This window comes from Triticum aestivum, chromosome 6D (genome assembly GCF_018294505.1).
Source record: "Triticum aestivum cultivar Chinese Spring chromosome 6D, IWGSC CS RefSeq v2.1, whole genome shotgun sequence".
Taxonomy (NCBI): domain Eukaryota; kingdom Viridiplantae; phylum Streptophyta; class Magnoliopsida; order Poales; family Poaceae; genus Triticum; species Triticum aestivum.
In genome coordinates, this window is record NC_057811.1 from 56,699,237 (window position 1) to 56,718,186 (window position 18,950).

Here is an 18,950-nt window from a genome sequence, read left to right on the forward strand (position 1 = left end):
GCGAATCCTGGTCGCCGATGAGACGGCTGGTCAGCGGAGGAGCACCGGACAGCGACTTGTGAAGCTCTTGGGCGGCGCGCTTCGCCAGATGGAGGGGATTAGTTGTTTTCTTTTTCCTGAAGAGAGGCAGCTACTGAAGAGAGACAACGACGACTGTTTTTGTCGGCTAGCGCGGCCGCTCGTTTCTGTTAGATCGTGCGCGCGCACTTTTTAGATTTTAGGATTAAAAATATGTTCGTGGTTACACTAAGCTAAACTCCCCTCGACTATAAAAAATAATAAAGCAAAAGAAAATGCCAATAATACCCACGAAACCAACGGTGGATTTCCTACCAGAAAAATGTTACACCTACGGGATTCCCCCTACGGACGCCTGTTACGGGATTGGGTGTCCTTGTCTCATTGATTCTCCTTCCGTGAATTCAGCTGTGGGACCCAACTCGTGGTACATCCCAGATCTCCACGACTCCACCTCATCTCCTTAAGTACTTTCCGTAAAATGTCCGTAGCTGTAGCAAAGTTTTTTCCTACCAATACTACTCCCTCCTACCACTAGTAATTTTTGTACCGTAAAAAACCTCTAATTTTCAACTAGTACAAGATAGCTGCCATCTCAAACATTCAAATTTTAATACAGCTGGCACCTTCCAGTTCATCCTAAATAATTATAAGCAGATAAAAGGTGTTTCAAGTTTTGAGTTCAGACTTCAAAGTGGAGACAGATCAATGCCGGCCCGACAATTCACGTTTGTTGTGTTGCGAGACAGTCCACGTTTGTTGTGTTGCGAGCGACGTGCCTTACTCTGGAGGGATCTGCGCTTCCACTGCTATCATCTTTGTTGACACGCGTATTTCTCGAGGACCAATCGACATGTTGATCTAGATATGCAACATGAAGAGAATCGAGCCTATGCAAAATTGTTTTGTACCGCCACGAGTCTTTATGATCTGCAAGACTGAAGTTGGATTCCTACGCATCATGGATTCCCGCTGCCTCCCAAGCCACACCCATGGACATGCAAGGAGTTCATATATATAATGTCTCAGTTGGTAGTCTCCGTTCCAGGTTTATTTTCGTCCCACCTCACCTGGTTTTTTTGTACCTACTCCCACCTCAGGCTGACCCGCCACGAACCGAAAAAACCACGTACTGAGTCCTCCACCAGCCCCCGCGCTCTTCAGGTCGTAACAGCCGATCGCGCCCGAGACAAGCGTCGAAGAAAAAATCTACGACGATTAACCAGCGATAAAAAAACCTACGAAAATTAACCAGCGAAAAAAAACCGGCACGTACGAGCGACGTCACATGCCCTCCAGCGAGAACGACTCGCACGAGATCCCTTGGTCGCCGCCCTCGCACTCGCATCCTTCGCCGCCGCCCTCGCACATCAAGCCGCCGTCGATCCCTGCGCTACTACGGGAGCCGCCGCCGATCCCATTGAGGAGCCGCCGCCGATGACGGGAGACGCCGCCTATCCCGTTGAGGAGCCGCCGCCGATGACGGGAGACGCCGCACGCTGACCTACCCCTCCCCAATCCCTAGCATCGCACCTCTTCCCGTCTGGCGCCTCCTACCTCGGCTGGGCGGTGGCCTCGAGTGCCTCTTCTTCCCCAATGCGGCCTCAACCAACGACGCTGCACCCCCGTGATGACTCCGCCCCACGATTCCCATCGGTCGGCGCCTCGCCAGCAGTGACCTCCCCCTCCATGTATCATGTGATCCGGTCGTGCGCCACCGCCTCTCTAGGCGCTTAGATCCAGGCTTCCAGAAGGGGGTAGGGGTGGAGGCGGCAGCGGAGGGGACAGGGATGTGGACCGGAGAAACTACATGGTGGAGGCACAACAAAGCGTTCAAGCACGGCACCCCATCGCATGCAGCTGCAGGTAACTACTTCCCTGAGTCTCCTTCGTAGGTGTGGTCACTATATTTCCTACTTGTGCAGATCCTAACTGGTTGTAACTCCGTTCATTCTCTTCCTAACAGTAGTTCGTCAGCCACATTGGACTAATCTAATGCATTCGAATTGCCTTGGTGTATGAAAATAACGATATAGGCTTGATGTGTACAAGCGCATAGCTCCTTATCTAGCCTAATCTGAATGTAGCTTATATTCTTAATCTTTTTATGCACACTATTTTAGCCAGCGGCAGGTGTTGGGCACTTTGAGGTATGCAAACCTTCTCAGAGCAAGGGGAGCAAGAGTACCGGTACTGCATTTCTTATCTTCATCACTCAAAATTCCCAGAACTAATCGTGAGCTCTTGCTTTGATACAGAACTAATCTTGAAGGTGATAGCCCTGTTTCTTCCCTGTTTTAGATCAACCGTTCTTCTTTCTTCCTTGGAGCTCCACTGTTTTGGATGAACTGGACTAACCCTAGGTAATTGATTAATTTCTCATGAAAATAGAATTTAGATGAGAGTGAAATTGAACTGGAGGGTGCTTAATTCGCCATTTGTTTCTAGATGGAGGCTGCATTATTTTCTTTAGGAGAGAACCCCTTTTCCGTACTATACTCTGTACTTCATAAGGACCTAAATCCCTCTCAATAGTCTTGCAAGGTGAACTCAATTTGTTTTTTTTTGTGCTTAATTGTGTAGAAGGGATGAAGGTCATCCACGAGGTGTCTCAAGGTGAACCCCGTGGTACCCGACCAAGTGGCTGGAGGGAATGGTGTATGCTCACAAGGTACGTGATTTAGCTGTGCTTCTGACTATATGTGTGCTCATGGCCTCATGGGTTCTGATATAGCTGCGCTGGCTATATTTCAGTTTGTACAGACCAATTTGTTTCACTCGGACAAGAATCCCACGAACCTTAATGTGGCCTTTAAGTTTCAGGTACAACATTCTCTTCTGCTCTGTTGCGTCGCGTGCTCCACCCCTGTACCTTATGATTCATGAGTTTTCGGTGACAAAATGTGTTATATTTGTAGAGTCGATGCTTTAGGAGAGGGAAAAGCAGCTGCCCACGCAATGGTTTTCCAGTTATACTCTTTAAAGAATTTGTAGGAGGATCCATTGATTTAAAAACACATGGAAAGCATTCAGTTTAGTAAATATTGTATATACCCTTCCCCTGAAAAGTTTGACGTTGTTACTTGAGAAAAAGGAAAATGCCCATAGATCAAATCCGTTGATACATTGATTACTTTTTAGTTATGCAAAGTTTAAACTTCAGTCATGCTTTATTGGTCGTTTCTCCCCAATAAATATCTACCAACTGCAGGTCCTTGGGGTTGGATGCGGCAACTCGCGGCTCGAAGACAATCTTTTGTGGTGGGGCGTCGCCGCCGCCGGCGGCACCTGCATAGACCGTATCGCTGGGAACGAAGAGATGCTCCCCTGATTTGGAGCTGTAGAAAGGAAGTGGTTGCAGACACAAAGTGGGGACACACAACTCCCAGTCATAATATTCTTTATCTTGGCTCGTTGTTTGGGGATGGACGCATCAATCTGATGGCGCTCTCCTCCATGCCAAACGGATCTTTGGTTCGGAGGCGCGCGGCGCCGACGATGACAACCTTTCTATCGACGCAAGGGCAGCAGGAGCTCATGACGCTGTTGATGCCACCACCATGCATGGGGTTGATGCAAGGTGGGACAAGTATGTATACCAGGCAAAGTGCTCAATCTGTTTGGCATTTAGCTTTTTGATTCTATTTTTAGTGAGCTTGATTCAGATAATTTGTTTACCTGATGCCTTCACTCCAGGTAATCTGTTTGTCTGACATTTTGCTTTTTGATTCAGTGCGATCACTAATGGGGAGAACATAAAACTTCAATTGAGGGCACTGTGATTCTCTAGCTACATGTATCATGTAAGTAACGTCTTTCCATGAATCTTCTGTTCATTATATAACCTCTCATGCCCTTACAAAAGTATCTCTGTTGACTCGATTTCTTTCTGCTGATTCTTATAGGGTCACCAACCACACATGTAAAAACCATGTCTCCCTACTGTAATTTGATGATTTATTTACATGTGGCACAGAATAGTTCAGAGTTCACTCCGAGAAAGAATTGCTTTGCATGTACATTTGCTAAAAGACGGATGTGCTGAACTTTCGACGGTTCCGATTGGTCGCTGACATAACCTTTCCTCTTTTCATTGATAGGTCCAAAAGAGATCCTTATTTCGCCTTTGTTTATAGGTATTCAACGTGAGGAATTTTATACTTTTGGAGTGGAGCTATCAAATATATATTATGAGTTTCTAAAACATCTATTATAAGGTAAAATCATTATATACATATTATTTTATTTATGTTTCATGTGAGCCGAATCTACCGCAGCCATATGAAAGTTTTGGAAGGCACAGCTTATTGCATGATCACGAAGAAATTATTGGATAGTTCATCATTTTTATGTTTGTATGAACAAGGATTTTTGGTTGTTTGGCCTCACAAAGGTTCTTTGTTGAGCAGGAGTTGAACAGAGCTTCCTCTGCCCCGGCAGATTCTGAGAAAACTAACCAGCAGAGAACATGAACAAATATAGTGATGAGAAAGGGTGGAGCTGAGTACACCACACATGGATATGATGGTCTCCCCTATGTTCTTTTTGGCAATCCAGTTAATCACTGACTCAACTTTGTATGGGTGAGCTAACAAGCCCGTGTTATGTCTTCCCTCTTTCTTTGTAAGTGGATGATTTCAGATTGCTCGTTATTATTCAACAACTATACTTGTGATAGAAAAATGTGCTAAACTATAGTACTCCCTCCGTCCCATGATAAGTTTCGCTATACTTGTGAAAGATTAATGTATATTCTTCTAAAGTTATAATACATTCATGGTCTATGTATATCATTTGTATGTTGCAAACCTGAGTCGGGCAGGCAGCAACTGATTTCTTCATTTGCTATCTTTATATTCTTCAAAGCAATAAAAGTGTATGCGCATTTGGTGAGATTAGGGGAATGTACTGACAAGTGACAAGCATATTTCCTTGCGTGTCGTCCTCGATGCTGCTTCCTTAGTTCACATAGTACATTTCTTAATCACTTTTGTCGCAGATGTTTGACACATCCAACTACCATGTTGATTTTCTGATCATTCTTTGGTCTGGACTATATATGATATATGTATTATATCATCAGCACAATGTGATTCTTCTTCTTCTTGCAGGGCGCTTCCGATGCACAAATGGTGGCGGTGAAGCAGCAGGCCCGAGAGAGCGTGCAGGGGAGGAAGGAGTTCCTGGTGGAGGTGCTGATACTGGCGGTGCTCAGCCACCCTAACTTCGTCAGCCTGATCGGCTTCTGCACGCAGGGGACAAGCGGCTGCTGTTGTACGAGTACATGCCCTTCAGCATCCTGGAGAGTCATCTCTTTGGTAATACTTCTCAAAATTATTTAGACTTGCTAATAGAGCATTCGATGTTTAGCTTCTGCCAATCTGTACATTCTGTTCTTAGATTTATTTTCCCTCAATACCTTGTTTAGTACAAGGAAGGACTGATATTATTCCCCAGCCAGGGTCGTTGATTATTGTTTATTTTATCATAGTTCAGTGTTTTTCATTTGAAAATAGATTCAAATGTGTACAGAGTAAGGGTCGTTAAATTTTTATCTATAGTCCTTCATCACCATCATCGAGCCGCTGGAAGGTGGGAAGCAGAGAGGATGTGTCATAGGAGGATTCCATCAGATTAGTTAGAAATTAGAATGCCGCTCAACCTAGCATTAAGGTTGGTTGAGCCTGATGCACTAGCACATTGGATTAGTTGGAAATCAGAATGTATGATTAATTATTAGAGAACTATACATGCAGATTACTCATGTGTGTCTCGGTACCATGATTGCATAGGAAACACGTTAATTATGTAAGAGACGATAGGAGTAATGACATCATAGCTCGGGCGTCTTGGGAGGAAAGTGGCGTCGGTGGTGCTGAGCCAGAACAAGTTCACTGGCTCTCCTTCTACCTGCTGGAGCATATGGACGTGTCACGGAAGCCCTTCGTCGGGCCGTTCCTGTTGGCGCTACTGTCTGTCCAGTACCTGAGCATAGCCGGCAACAGGTTCACCCAGGCGCTATCCGACAAGGGGTCCTGCTGGGACAACCTCCGGCTTGTCGACCTGATGGGGAGCATCCCCCCCCCCCCACTATCACCATCCTATCCAACCAGCCGCCAAGCATCTACTACTGCTCCCACTGGATATGTAACCCATCTAACTCCCTTCGCCTCCTGTTCTTCCCTTGATATTATCAATTTGTGTGCAAATGCTCTTTTTCAGTAACTTAGTTACGGACTCTGATTTTATTCTTGTTTCATGCAGGCACTTATATATGAATAGCGTGCATACATCTGCACAACTGCATAACAGTCACAAATGATTGTTTTGTGAATCTGCAGAGAATCTAATTATCCATGTACGGCAATAGCCAGATTAATTTGTTTACCCAAAATTATCAAGGTGAATTCCTTGTTCTCGTTTTCTCAAGTCAATGATGCATGCCAAATATCCTACCACTTTACATTCGCTCTCTTTAAATCATTCATCTATTTGATCAGGAAGCATCTTGCTATGATCAATAAAGACGGAAAAACAGTGCACACAATAGACGAGTGGCCGAGTACAATGAGCTTCTTTTATAGTCATGGATTATTCATGTGTTAAACAAGTTCTGCTCATCGATTAGTTATTATCAAACCTGTGGATTATGTTTTTACTATAATTTATGATTTAATTTGTACCTTGCAAACTCGGCAAGTAAAAATATCACTTATTTAAGAGCCGAGAGAGTGTTGTTAAAATGTGTCTGATTACCTTTTAAATGTTTTACAAGATTCAGCGATATATGAGTATACTTCCATGTCTACTTGATTTCTATACAGAATATGGAACCAGATGTAGTGAAATGTTTGCATACCATGTCTGGATTGAACAAGCTATTTACTGATGGCTGATTTTTAAGGATGTCTTATGAAGTTGTGATTCTGCGAAGAAAAGCTCGTGAGTGGAATTATTCAGTATGGTGCTTGTGATGTTTCCTTCATAGCTCTTTTACAATCAGCCATTCCTCTATTATTATTCGTAAATGGTCCTCTAAATCCTAAATACACAATAGATTTTTTGTTGCATTCATCCGTGTGTTACAATCTATTTCTTTCATATTTTTTCAGCGGTTCCATTATATATATTCACTTTGGAAGGCAAAAATTATATGTTGGCTGGTTGCCCGAGAAATCAAAAAGGCTAAATCTTGAGTTGTATGGAGCATGGTCATTTGCTTGAAGTTTCCAATGGACTGTATATACCATTGAATGAGAGGAATTATTCCATGAGTGTGGACAAATTGAGCTGATCGATTGATTGAGAAAATATTGTGTGGATGTTCTCAGATCTCCTTGCTCCACTACTCCTTGGATTATTACCTTTGTCCATATATTTTGGTTTATCTGATCTGAAGGTAACCTTCTTAAACTATCCATAAAAATAGTTCAAATTGTTAATTAATTGTTTGCTTAATTGTGTTGTCTATCTATTCTTTTGCACATAGAAGATATAACCTGCAAATCTGCACATGCTTTTGCCAATGTATCCATCCTGATATTTCTTATAATGTGGAAGTTATCAGAGCCCTTTTTTAAGCATCCACTTTGAGTTCACCGGTGGCAGGTAGCTTGTACAATACTGAATTTTCAAGATAACAAAATCGGTTATGTGTTGCAGCAAAATCGAATGTGGTAGAGAAAATATTCAGGCTTCGTAGCGAAACAATGCCTCTGTTAGGATAGTACACCCAGATCCCCGATGCATTTGGTTTATTATGATGTATTGATACTGAAGTTTGTACCATATCTTGAATTATGATTTCAGCAGTGATAATATACTCTAGATAAAAGGATGGACACATAAGCTTGGGACATGATTGTGGCCGCTGTACTTCAAGAAGGTGCGGAGCTACGGTGAGCAGCAGGTTGCATCATCATGGTGGTCGCCCACGACCACGATGGTGTGCACACCTTGGCACCAGGAATTGGCTTGGGACGCCGTGGAGGAAGAGAGAAGGGGGGCGGGGGCGGGGGGGGGGGGGGATGACTGTGAGAGTAAGGTGTGGGCTGAATGTCGTGGTGTAGAGGTGGGGGGGTCCTGTAAGAAGCCGCGGCGGGGATAGCAAGCCGGGAGACGAGATGTGAGTGTCAGCACTATGTCATGTGGCGAGAGAGTAAGATGGTGAATTGCATTTTTAAGATAAGAATAAAAGGTGATTACTTTTTTTGGAAAAAACGATGGTTTGCTATGAGAGAAATGTCACATACTTGTTTATATAGTTAAAAATATCACAAACCCTAACAAGTTATTTCTTGAGAATAATTACTAACAAGTGATTTACAGATGAGTCTACATGTTATTAAAATTGGGATGCGACTCACCCTACTAAAAGCGGTCACCTGCTTGCATGTAGCAGCTGACGAATAAATATATACTCCTTCCGTCCCAAAATTCTTGTCTTAGATTTGTCTAGATACGGATGTATCAAGAATTTTGGGACGGAGGGAGTATTATATATGAGCTTTTTTAAGATATGTATATGTTCACTTTTGTACATCAGAGATAAAAGTCAATGGTTGCGGATGATGCTACTGTTGATCGACAAAGTCACTGACGTAATTATGATTGACCAGACTGAAAACTCATCAAACTTTACAAAATCAGAAGAGATGTATACAAATTATGGTTCTTCTTTGTATATAAACTACACACAATAATACAAAAGGTGTATTTCTCTCACTCTCTCTCTCTCTCTCTCTCTCTCTCTCTATATATATATATATATATATATATATATATATATATATATATATATATATATATTATTTTTTGTAGATTACGATAGCGATGGAGATGAATTATGTCGAAGTTCAAATGAATCCATCAAGAAGGGTCCCAACGACGTCGTTGGAAGGGGTAAAAAAGTCACCAAGTCTTATACAACAATACAAAAAGTCATCAGAAAAAAAAGTTAAAAGGCCCGTAGCAACACAAGGGAATACATTGAATCCAGAAATCCCGGATCCCACTTATTTTTATTGATCTGATTCTGAGGCCTACCTCTTTCTTGCGGCGGAGAGGCGCCATACTTAACGCAGGTGATGGCAAAATATCTCAAGTTTGCATGCCAATGATATTTATCGGACTCGAAAGACGATGCATCCATTCAAATTGGGCATCGCTTCTACATGGCATTCGGTGTAACCTACCAAATATCTCCCAGGCATAAATGGTTATTATTTTGAAGTATGGCACCCAAATAATTCATCCATGACATGTCTTGAAATTAATTTATTCTACTGATTATTCAGAACATGAGTGTTAGATTTTGTAGTCCAAAAAGATGATAATGAAGTTGAGAGAAGAGAGTATGCCTAGGATCTATGAACATGATGTGTGACAAGAGATGGTATGACTTCTTCAGAGAACCATCTTGATCCTTCTTTTTTCTTCATATATGGCCAACCATTGATTATTGTGGTGCGGAAGGTCGTGAGCGCTAGAGATTGTGGCACTATTTAGAGGGTTGGGCGGCAACTCAGGTAGAGGGAGGTAGTGCGTGACAACATTTGCTGACTGTTGATGGTGGTGGCAAGTGGTTTCGTAGGTAGAGGTGGGCGGGTCAATAGACTGGACGGAGAAAAAGGTATGCAGAGGGAGGAAGAAGAGTAGTAGTAGCAGCGGGTGTTGGCGGCGGAGGAGAGGCAAGGGGTTAGCGGTCTCGAGTGCGGGGTGCGGGAGGTCGTGGGCACCAAAATGATGGTAGGTTTTAGAGGAACGACTGGCGTCAGCGTTGACAGAGGTGGTGACTTGAGCAAGTGGCGACGTGTGGCAACACTCGCCGGCTGTAGGGTGGCGGTGGCAGGTGCTTAGGCAGGGAGAGGCGGGCGGGTTGACAAAGTGGTCGAATAAAAAATCTGCGGCTACGGGAGGAAAACGAAGAATTAGAGGCGGGTCATCGTTGGATGAGAAGGGGCAGGGGATTAACGGATTTGAAGGCGGGGTACAGGATATCTCAGGTGGCGGAGATGGTGGTGGTGTTTAGAGGGATAGCCGACACATCATGTTACAGCATTTCGTTTGCACCATCCATCCCGAACAATCACGGAAAATAGAGAAATTGGTGGAACTATGTTAGAAAGATCTATTTGGGTGAAGAGATGAGGAATAATGTAGTTCATGACAGTCATTTTCATCGTCTACATATTGTCAGCTTTGTCGGCACAGGAACACATAGAGTGAGGGGTGCGTGGAGTGAAAGAGTGAGAGGGCTGGTTGTGGTGAGAAAGTGGCTGAGGTCAGAATAAGGCTAGGCAGGTAAGCTAAAAAAATGGATAGACAACATTCTTGATTGTGAGATAATTTCTTAAGTGCATCAAGTAAATTTCAATTTGTAACATATTTTTAGTTAGATAATCGCTTTATATGCATACATCGTCAAATTGTTTTTTAATCAATTTACATTGCAAGTGAAGTGGACTTCAATTATTACCCAATTATGCCCACGCTATCTTTTCTCTACATGTGAAATTTAACTTGTGTTATGTTTATATAACTTCAGCAAAATATTTTAAAAGCCCGTGGCAACGCACGGGCATTATACTAGTATATATAGGACGTCAGTTTGGGACACCTAGGTGCCTGGACACCTTGCCTATCCATCGTTGGATCGTGCTTAGCGACTGATTTGGAAACCAATATAAATGATTTAATTACTAGTTAATTTGGCAGACTTTAATTCTTTAACCGTCCATGCATGCATGTCACATCATAGAAAAGGAAGGTCATTAAAATACCATAGTGAATAAAAATCAACATTTATTACCTCCTTATATAGCACTTATTTATTCGTAAAATAAATAACTACGTATGTAAATAGACATGTATATTACGTAATTTCAGTAGTAAGTATACACATACCCATCACATAATTGGGTATACACATACACATACCCGTACTTTATTTGAAAAGCACGCGTGTATGTACATAATTTTTTAGGAGTATATGCATACCCCGCGTATGTACATTTTTTCTTTGTTAGGTATATGGATACCCGCGTATGTATATAATTTCTTTTTTTTGCGGGGTATGTATATAATTTTGTTAGTAGGTATATGCATACCCACGTATGTATATAATTTTTTTTTTGCGGGGTATGTATATAATTTCGTTAGTAGGTATATGCATACCCACGTATGTACATAATTCCGTTAGTAGGTATATACATTTCCGCTATGTATATAATTTCTTTACTACCTAAAACCTAGAATAAATCATTAGATATATACGTAGCCGTGTACGAACATAATTTTATTAGTAGGTATATATACCAAGGGTATGTTTATATTATTTGGAGTCAGCGCACAATTTGTCGATATACATAATAAAAAAATTGTCATGGATACCTCATGAAGGTATCGCTTTTTATATATACATGTATTCATCTGTGCATAGAAAATCCACAAGCCGGCGAGTTACATTGTGCGTACATAGTATACCTTGATCTAAAGAGGATGCATGTAATCATGTATATATCTTTCCTTTTTATTGTGTCATTCTCACTCCACCAATTAATGTGTGTTTTAATTTTATTCAAATCAATAAATGCAAATGGGTGGACATGTGAGCTATTAAATGCTAGGTGCCTGGGCACCTAGGTATATATATATGAACCACGCAATGATGCTTGGAGTATCGTGTGCTCCACCTCCTCATAGTCAGTAGCCAGTAACACTGCTCGACTCGATTGATGACTCTAATCAACTATTCGAGGTATGAATGACATATGGCTGTCCAATTTGTATTCCAAGCTCTCTCTCCATCTAGCCATATATATATGGAGATATTACCATCAATGCGATAAATTACAAGCCCGCTAGTATTATTGTATAGTAGTTGGAAGCAATTGAGCTGCACGATAGAATAATATGTGGCATCCTCAGCTAACGTTGCATGCATGTACCTTAGTCATTCAAATGTAAACGGGCCATGGTCATGCTAAGTCCAAAAGCCTCCAAATTTAGACCTAAAACAAGCTTATTCTTTTTTTCCCTTTTAGTGAGAGGCTTGAGCAGAAACTCAGGGAATCAAATGTGTTACAGATATCTCTATAGAAAGAAAAGTGAGTTGAAGACTTGAACTGCAAAATTCCAACATAGTTCTAAGCCAAGATGTGTCAACTATGATACTGAGAATTGAAATGCTATTTTTTCAATTTAATTGTACATACTATGTAACAGAAATTCTCAAGCCTCTTCTTCCGTTCTAGGTAAGGACATTTTTTTTGTTTGACCATGTATATAGAAAAAATCATTAATATCTACAATATCAAATATATCTAGTATAAACATATATTTTATGATGAATCTAATTAAAATAATTTGGTGTTGTAGATGTCAGTATATTTTTCAGTAGACTTTCTCAAACTTAAATATGTTGACCTAGAAAAAAACTAAAACTTAAAGTATTTTAAAACAGACGGAGTAGAAAATAATCTCGTTCACCTCAACTCGAGCTGTCTTCTTGGTTCAGATTAGCACGTAGCCGGCCCGGTCTTAGTAGGCATTCCCTTACATCATCAACACACAAAAAGTTGAAAAGATGAACATGTATAGTATTTTTTTTTTGACAAGAGAAGGGCGACCAAAGCCATTTGAAAGAGCATCCAAGGCTCGGAGGTCCGAGCTATGTCAAGTACAACTGTGATTCTGGATGAACATGCAATCCACTGGGCCACGCTATGTCAGAGTAGAACACACACACTTCTCTGGCTTGTCTCGGTCATAGAATTTCCAGGTGACTCCCAAGCCTGGCTCATGAATGAAAGAAGAGACGGAGCAATGCGATGTGAACCTAAAAGGGGAATATTTGGCACGTTACTGTCACTAGTAGGAAAAGGGGCTTAGGTCACAGGACAGTTTTCACATTAGCCTCGGTTCAGTCACGAACCGGGACTAATGTGAGCATTGGTCCCGGTTCGTGCGGCCAGGGACCTGCCGGGCCTCGTGGGGGCATTGGTCCCGGTTCGTCCGGACCCTTTGGTCCCGGTTGGTGGGACAAATCGGGACCAATGGCCTTTAGTCCCGGTTGGTGCCACCAACCGGGACCAATGATTTCCCTATATATACCCCATCGCCACAGCAGAGCACTCCAGAGTGCTCTGTTTTTTCTGGCCGGCGAGGGGAGGGCATTTGGGTGCTCTAGCTCACCTCCTATGCACATGAGGTGTTCGATGAAATGTCTGAGCCACACTAGTTAATCTTTGTCCTCTCGAAACTCGACCTCCGAGCTCCATTTTCCCCGAGATTTGTCTAGGTTTAGCGGTCCGTCACGTCCCGTCCCCGTCTTCACCGCCGTCGATCGCCCGCGCTGATCTCGTCGCCAGCACCACCGTGGTGAGCCTCTTGTCTTTTCTTCTTTCTGAAAGGAAAAAAATTCTTACTTTAGATAGTTACTTGTCTAATTTTGTTACTTTTATTATTCCTTCTTATTACATAGTGCGATGGTTTTGGTATCGGCCCTCGTCCTGTCTATGATTCGGATGTGGTATATATTTTTTTATAACTATTTGGTTCGTTTATTGTTTATGACAAATATACCGACCAACGTGACATAGATTTTATTTATCTAGGAGGTGGTTGAACCGGAAATTCTAACCGACCATATTGTCGAAAGGTTAAATTTAGTTGAAGAAGAAAACAATTACTTGAAGGAAAAAATAAAAAAAATTGAGGAGGAGAAGATGATATTGGAGTTGCATGTTGCAGATGTCGTCGATGATCACAAGATCAAGATGGATGCAATGCGCTTGAAGATTAGAAAGATTAGAAAATATGCCATTCATACCGAGGCTTGGTATCATTATGCCGTTGGATCAATTGTTACCTTGGTTGCGATTATGATCGCATTTGTTTTCGCATTGAAATGTTTTACATAGTTTCAATGTATGGTTTAATTAATTAGATGCTCTGGAGAGCTATATATATGTTGTTAGATGAGAACTATGTATGTACTTTGGTTCTAATGTGATGATGAACTTCTATTAATTTGGTCACTTAATTATCTATTCATGATGTTCTGTAATGGTTTTTGACATACTTAATTATATATAATGCACGCAGATGAACCGGCAATGGATGTACGGTGACAAACACACCTCCGAGTACATTAAGGGCGTGCATGATTTTCTCGAAGTGGCTGAGGCAAACAAGCAGAATGATTTTATGTGTTGTCCATGCCCTACATGTGGGAATACGAAGTCTTACTCTGACCGGAAAATCCTTCACACCCACCTGCTTTACAAGGGTTTCATGCCACACTATAATGTTTGGACGAGGCACGGAGAAATGGGGGTTATGATGGAAGACGGCAAAGAAGAAGAGGACGATGACAACTATGTGCCCCCTGAATACGGTGATGCTGCAACGGGGGAAGCTACTGAAGATCAAGAGGAACCAGACGATGTGCCCAATGATGCTGCAAGGGGGGGAAGCTGCTAAAGATCAAGAGGAACCAGTGCCCGATGATGATGATCTCCGCCGGGTCATTGTCGATGCAAGGACGCAATGCGAAACTCAAAAGGAGAAGCTGAAGTTCGATCGCATGTTAGAGGATCACAAAAAAGGGTTGTACCCCAATTGCGAAGATGGCAACACAAAGCTCGGTACCGTACTGGAATTGCTGCAGTGGAAGGCAGAGAATGCTGTGCCTGACAAAGGATTTGAGAAGCTATTGAAAATATTGAAGGAGAAGCTTCCAAAGGATAACGAATTGCCCGACAGTACATACGCAGCAAAGAAGGTCGTATGCCCTCTAGGATTGGAGGTGCAAAAGATACATGCATGCCCTAATGACTGCATCCTCTACCGCGGTGCGTACAAGGATCTGAACGCATGCCCGGTATGCGGTGCATTGCGGTATAAGATCAGACGAGATGACCCTGGTGATGTTGACGGTGAGCCCCCCAGGAAGAGGGTTCCTGCGAAGGTGATGTGGTATGCTCCTATAATACCACGGTTGAAACGTCTGTTCAGAAACGAAGAGCATGCCAAGTTGATGCGATGGCACATTGAGGACCGTAAGAAAGACGAGAAGTTGAGAGCACCCGCTGACGGGTCGCAGTGGAGAAAAATCGAGAGAAAGTACTGGGCTGAGTTTGCAGCTGACCCAAGGAACGTATGGTTTGGTTTAAGCGCGGATGGCATTAATCCTTTCGGGGAGCAGAGCAGCAATCACAGCACCTGGCCCGTGACTCTATGTATGTATAACCTTCCTCCTTGGATGTGCATGAAGCGGAAGTTCATTATGATGCCAGTTCTCATCCAAGGCCCTAAGCAACCCGGCAACGACATTGATGTGTACCTAAGGCCATTAGTTGAAGAACTTTTACAGCTGTGGAATGGAAATGGTGTACGTACGTGGGATGAGCACAAACAGGAGGAATTTAACCTGCACGCGTTGCTGTTTGTAACCATCAACGATTGGCCCGCTCTCAGTAACCTTTCAGGACAGACAAACAAGGGATACCACGCATGCACGCACTGTTTAGATGACACTGAAAGTATATACCTGGACAAAAGCAGGAAGAATGTGTACCTGGGCCATCGTCGATTTCTTCCGACCAACCATCAATGTTGAAAGAAAGGCAAGCATTTCAAAGGCGAGGCAGATCACCGGAAGAAGCCCGCCATGCGTACCGGTGATCACGTACTTGCTATGGTCAATGATTTACACGTAATCTTTGGAAAGGGTCCCGGCGGACTAGCTGTTCCGAATGACGCTGAGGGACACGCACCCATGTGGAAGAAGAAATATATATTTTGGGACCTACCCTACTGGAAAGAGCTAGAGGTCCGCTCTTCAATCGACGTGATGCACGTGACGAAGAACCTTTGCGTGAACCTGCTAGGCTTCTTGGGTGTGTATGGGAAGACAAAAGATACACCTGAGGCACGGGAGGACCTGCAATGTTTGCACGAAAAAGACGGCATGCCTCCGAAGCAGTATGAAGGTCCTGCCAGCTACGCTCTTACGAAAGAAGAGAAAGAAATCTTCTATGAATGCCTGCTCAGTATGAAGGTCCCGACTGGCTTCTCGTCGAATATAAAGGGAATAATAAATATGCCAGAGAAAAAGTCCCAGAACCTAAAGTCTCATGACTGCCACGTGATTATGACGCAACTGCTTCCGGTTGCATTGAGGGGGCTTCTACCGGAAAACGTCCGATTAGCCATTGTGAAGCTATGTGCATTCCTCAATGCAATCTCTCAGAAGGTGATCGATCCAGAAATCATACCAAGGCTAAGGAGTGATGTGGCGCAATGTCTTGTCAGTTTCGAGCTGGTGTTCCCACCATCCTTCTTCAATATCATGACGCACGTCCTAGTTCATCTAGTCGACGAGATTGTCATTCTGGGGCCCGTATTTCTACACAATATGTTCCCCTTTGAGAGGTTCATGGGAGTCCTAAAGAAATATGTCCGTAACCGCGCTAGGCCAGAAGGAAGCATCTCCATGGGCCATCAAACAGAGGATGTCATTGGGTTTTGTGTTGACTTCATTCCTGGCCTTAAGAAGATAGGTCTCCCTAAATCGCGGTATGAGGGGAGACTGACTGGAAAAGGCACGCTTGGAGGGGGAGACTCAATAATATGCAGGGACGGATATTCTTGGTCTCAAGCACACTACACAGTTCTACAGAACTCTACCTTGGTGACCCCGTATGTCGATGAACACAAGAACAGTCTGCGCTCCAAACACCCGGAGCAGTGTGACGACTGGATTACATGTGAACACATCATGACTTTCAGCAGTTGGTTGGAAACACGTCTGAGAGGTGACACCACTGTTTGTGATGAGTTGTACTCGTTGTCCAGGGGACCATCTTCGACTGTATTGACTTACAAAGGATACGAGATAAATGGGAATACATTTTACATGATCGCCCAAGATCAAAAGAGCACCAACCAAAACAGCAGTGTCCGCTTTGATGCAGCAACCGAGAGGGGAAAGGACACATATTATGGTTACATAATGGACATATGGGAACTTGACTACGGACATGATTTTAAGGTCCCTTTGTTTAAGTGCAAATGGGTCAATCTGTCAGGAGGCGGGGTACAGGTAGACCCACAGTACGGAATGACAACAGGGATCTGAACAATCTTGGATACACTGACAAACCGTTCGTCCTAGCCAATGATGTGGCACAGGTTATCTATGTGAATGACATGTCTACCAGACCGAGGAAAAGAAAAGATAAGGAAGCGAATACGTCATACGATGAGCCAAAGCGGCACATAGTTCTTTCAGGAAAAAGGGACATTGTGGGAGTGGAGGGCAAGACAGACATGTCTGAAGATTATGAAAAGTTTGATGAAATTCCTCCCTTCAAAGTCAAGGCTGACCCAAGCATCCTGATAAACGATGAAGATTATCCATGGTTACGGCGCAATAAGCAAATGACACAAGCGAAGAAAAAGTGAAGACTTTCTCCCGCAACTATTATGATGATACCATGCCAACTTTGTAATAGACGAGTATGATACCATTGTCCGTTTTGTACAAGAAGTGCATCTAGTTTTTGCCGTAACCCTCTCAACTTTCTTGCACATGCTATGTGGATGAAATGGTGATACCATGCCAACTTTCAACCTTTTCAGAGTTCATTTGAAATGCTTTTCAATTTTAGGGTCTTATAGCTCAAAATAATTAGTAAATGCATGAAAAATAACAGGCCAAAAATTAAAAATTATGCCACCTACTGGGCCACCACGGCCTGAATATGATTAGAAACCCATCCATGGGCCAGGATTCAGGCCCGCAGAAGGTCCAGTAGGCCCACAGGCATGTACAGAGAGGTTAGGCCCGTAAGCCTGCTTTAGAGAGGAGCTCGACAGCTCAGGCGCACTGCACCTTATAAACAGGTGCGGCTCTCTCTTAGCTAGCGAGGTGGGACTAAACTCACCACCACGCCGCTGTGCAAGGCCATTGGTCCCGGTTGGTGGCACGAACCGGGACCAATTCCACCCTTTGGTCCCTGTTGGTGCCACGAACCGGTACTAATGAGGCTGTGGCCCCACGAGCACCTTTAGTACCTGTTCGTGGCACGAACCGGTACTAGAGTTTCTTACTAGCTAAGGAGTTTTTTAGTCCCACCTCGCTAGCTGAGAGGCACTAGGAGCGGTTTATAAGCCCCGAGTGCAGAGACGATGAAGAAGAGGCGTAATGCTCACGTTGCTTAGCTTAAAGCCTTGAGGAATAAGGTAGACTGCATCGAGCTATGTGCAGTGCAGTCTACACTATTCCGAAAGGCTTGAAGCAAATCAACGCGCATTGCGCCTCTTTTTTATTTTTAATCATTAAAAGCAAAAAGAATTTTCATAAAGAACTTTTTTGATATAAACTTTAATAGCAGAAAGAATGATCATAAAGTAAAATAAATAAGTAATCAGAAACAAAATAAAATAAATTAAAATAAGTTTTTTGTTGTAAGTAGAAACAAAACAAAATAAATATAGCAAAAAAGAAAACAAAAAAATAAATACAGCAAAAAGAATTTTCATATAAAGAACTAATGGCACTAATAGAAAGTTTATATTTTTTCTAAAACTAATGGCACTAACAGACAGTTTATAATTTTGCTGACCTAAAAGCAAAAAGAATTAAAAAATAAAGCAAAAAACAAAAGAAAATAAATAATGCAAAAAACAAAACCAAAAAACTGGAAAAAAAATTAAAAAACTGCCACCTATTGGGCCACCACGGCCTGAATACGACTAGAAACCCAACCTGGGCCAGGATTCAGGCCCGCAGAAGGCCCAATAGGCCCACAGACAGCACAGTGTGACATTAGGCCCGTAAGCCTGCATTTGAGAGGAGCTCGAGAGGGCAGCCGCAGTGGGGCTTATAAACCACTCTGAGCCCCTCTCAACTAGCGAGGTGGGAC

The 18,950-nt window shown here is 42.9% G+C and overlaps 2 long non-coding RNA genes across 15 annotated transcripts; both read left to right on the top strand.

Moving 5' to 3' along the window:
- The first annotated feature begins 1,323 nt into the window (after positions 1-1,323).
- Positions 1,324-5,296, top strand: LOC123141064 (uncharacterized). 14 transcript variants are annotated; one of them, XR_006470152.1, is made up of 11 exons: positions 1,324-1,884; positions 2,142-2,208; positions 2,277-2,381; positions 2,602-2,689; positions 2,773-2,841; positions 3,230-3,607; positions 3,752-3,821; positions 3,924-4,083; positions 4,155-4,235; positions 4,428-4,601; positions 5,130-5,295. It is a non-coding gene; the product is annotated as an uncharacterized lncRNA (long non-coding RNA). The 14 variants fall into 14 exon arrangements; XR_006470153.1 differs by having other exon boundaries at positions 2,152-2,208; XR_006470154.1 differs by having other exon boundaries at positions 2,142-2,168; positions 5,130-5,294.
- An 8-nt stretch (positions 5,297-5,304) lies between these two features.
- On the top strand, positions 5,305-7,997 carry LOC123141066 (uncharacterized). The gene is made up of 4 exons (XR_006470156.1): positions 5,305-5,336; positions 5,811-6,165; positions 6,283-6,420; positions 7,131-7,997. It is a non-coding gene; the product is annotated as an uncharacterized lncRNA (long non-coding RNA).
- Positions 7,998-18,950: the final 10,953 nt, after the last annotated feature.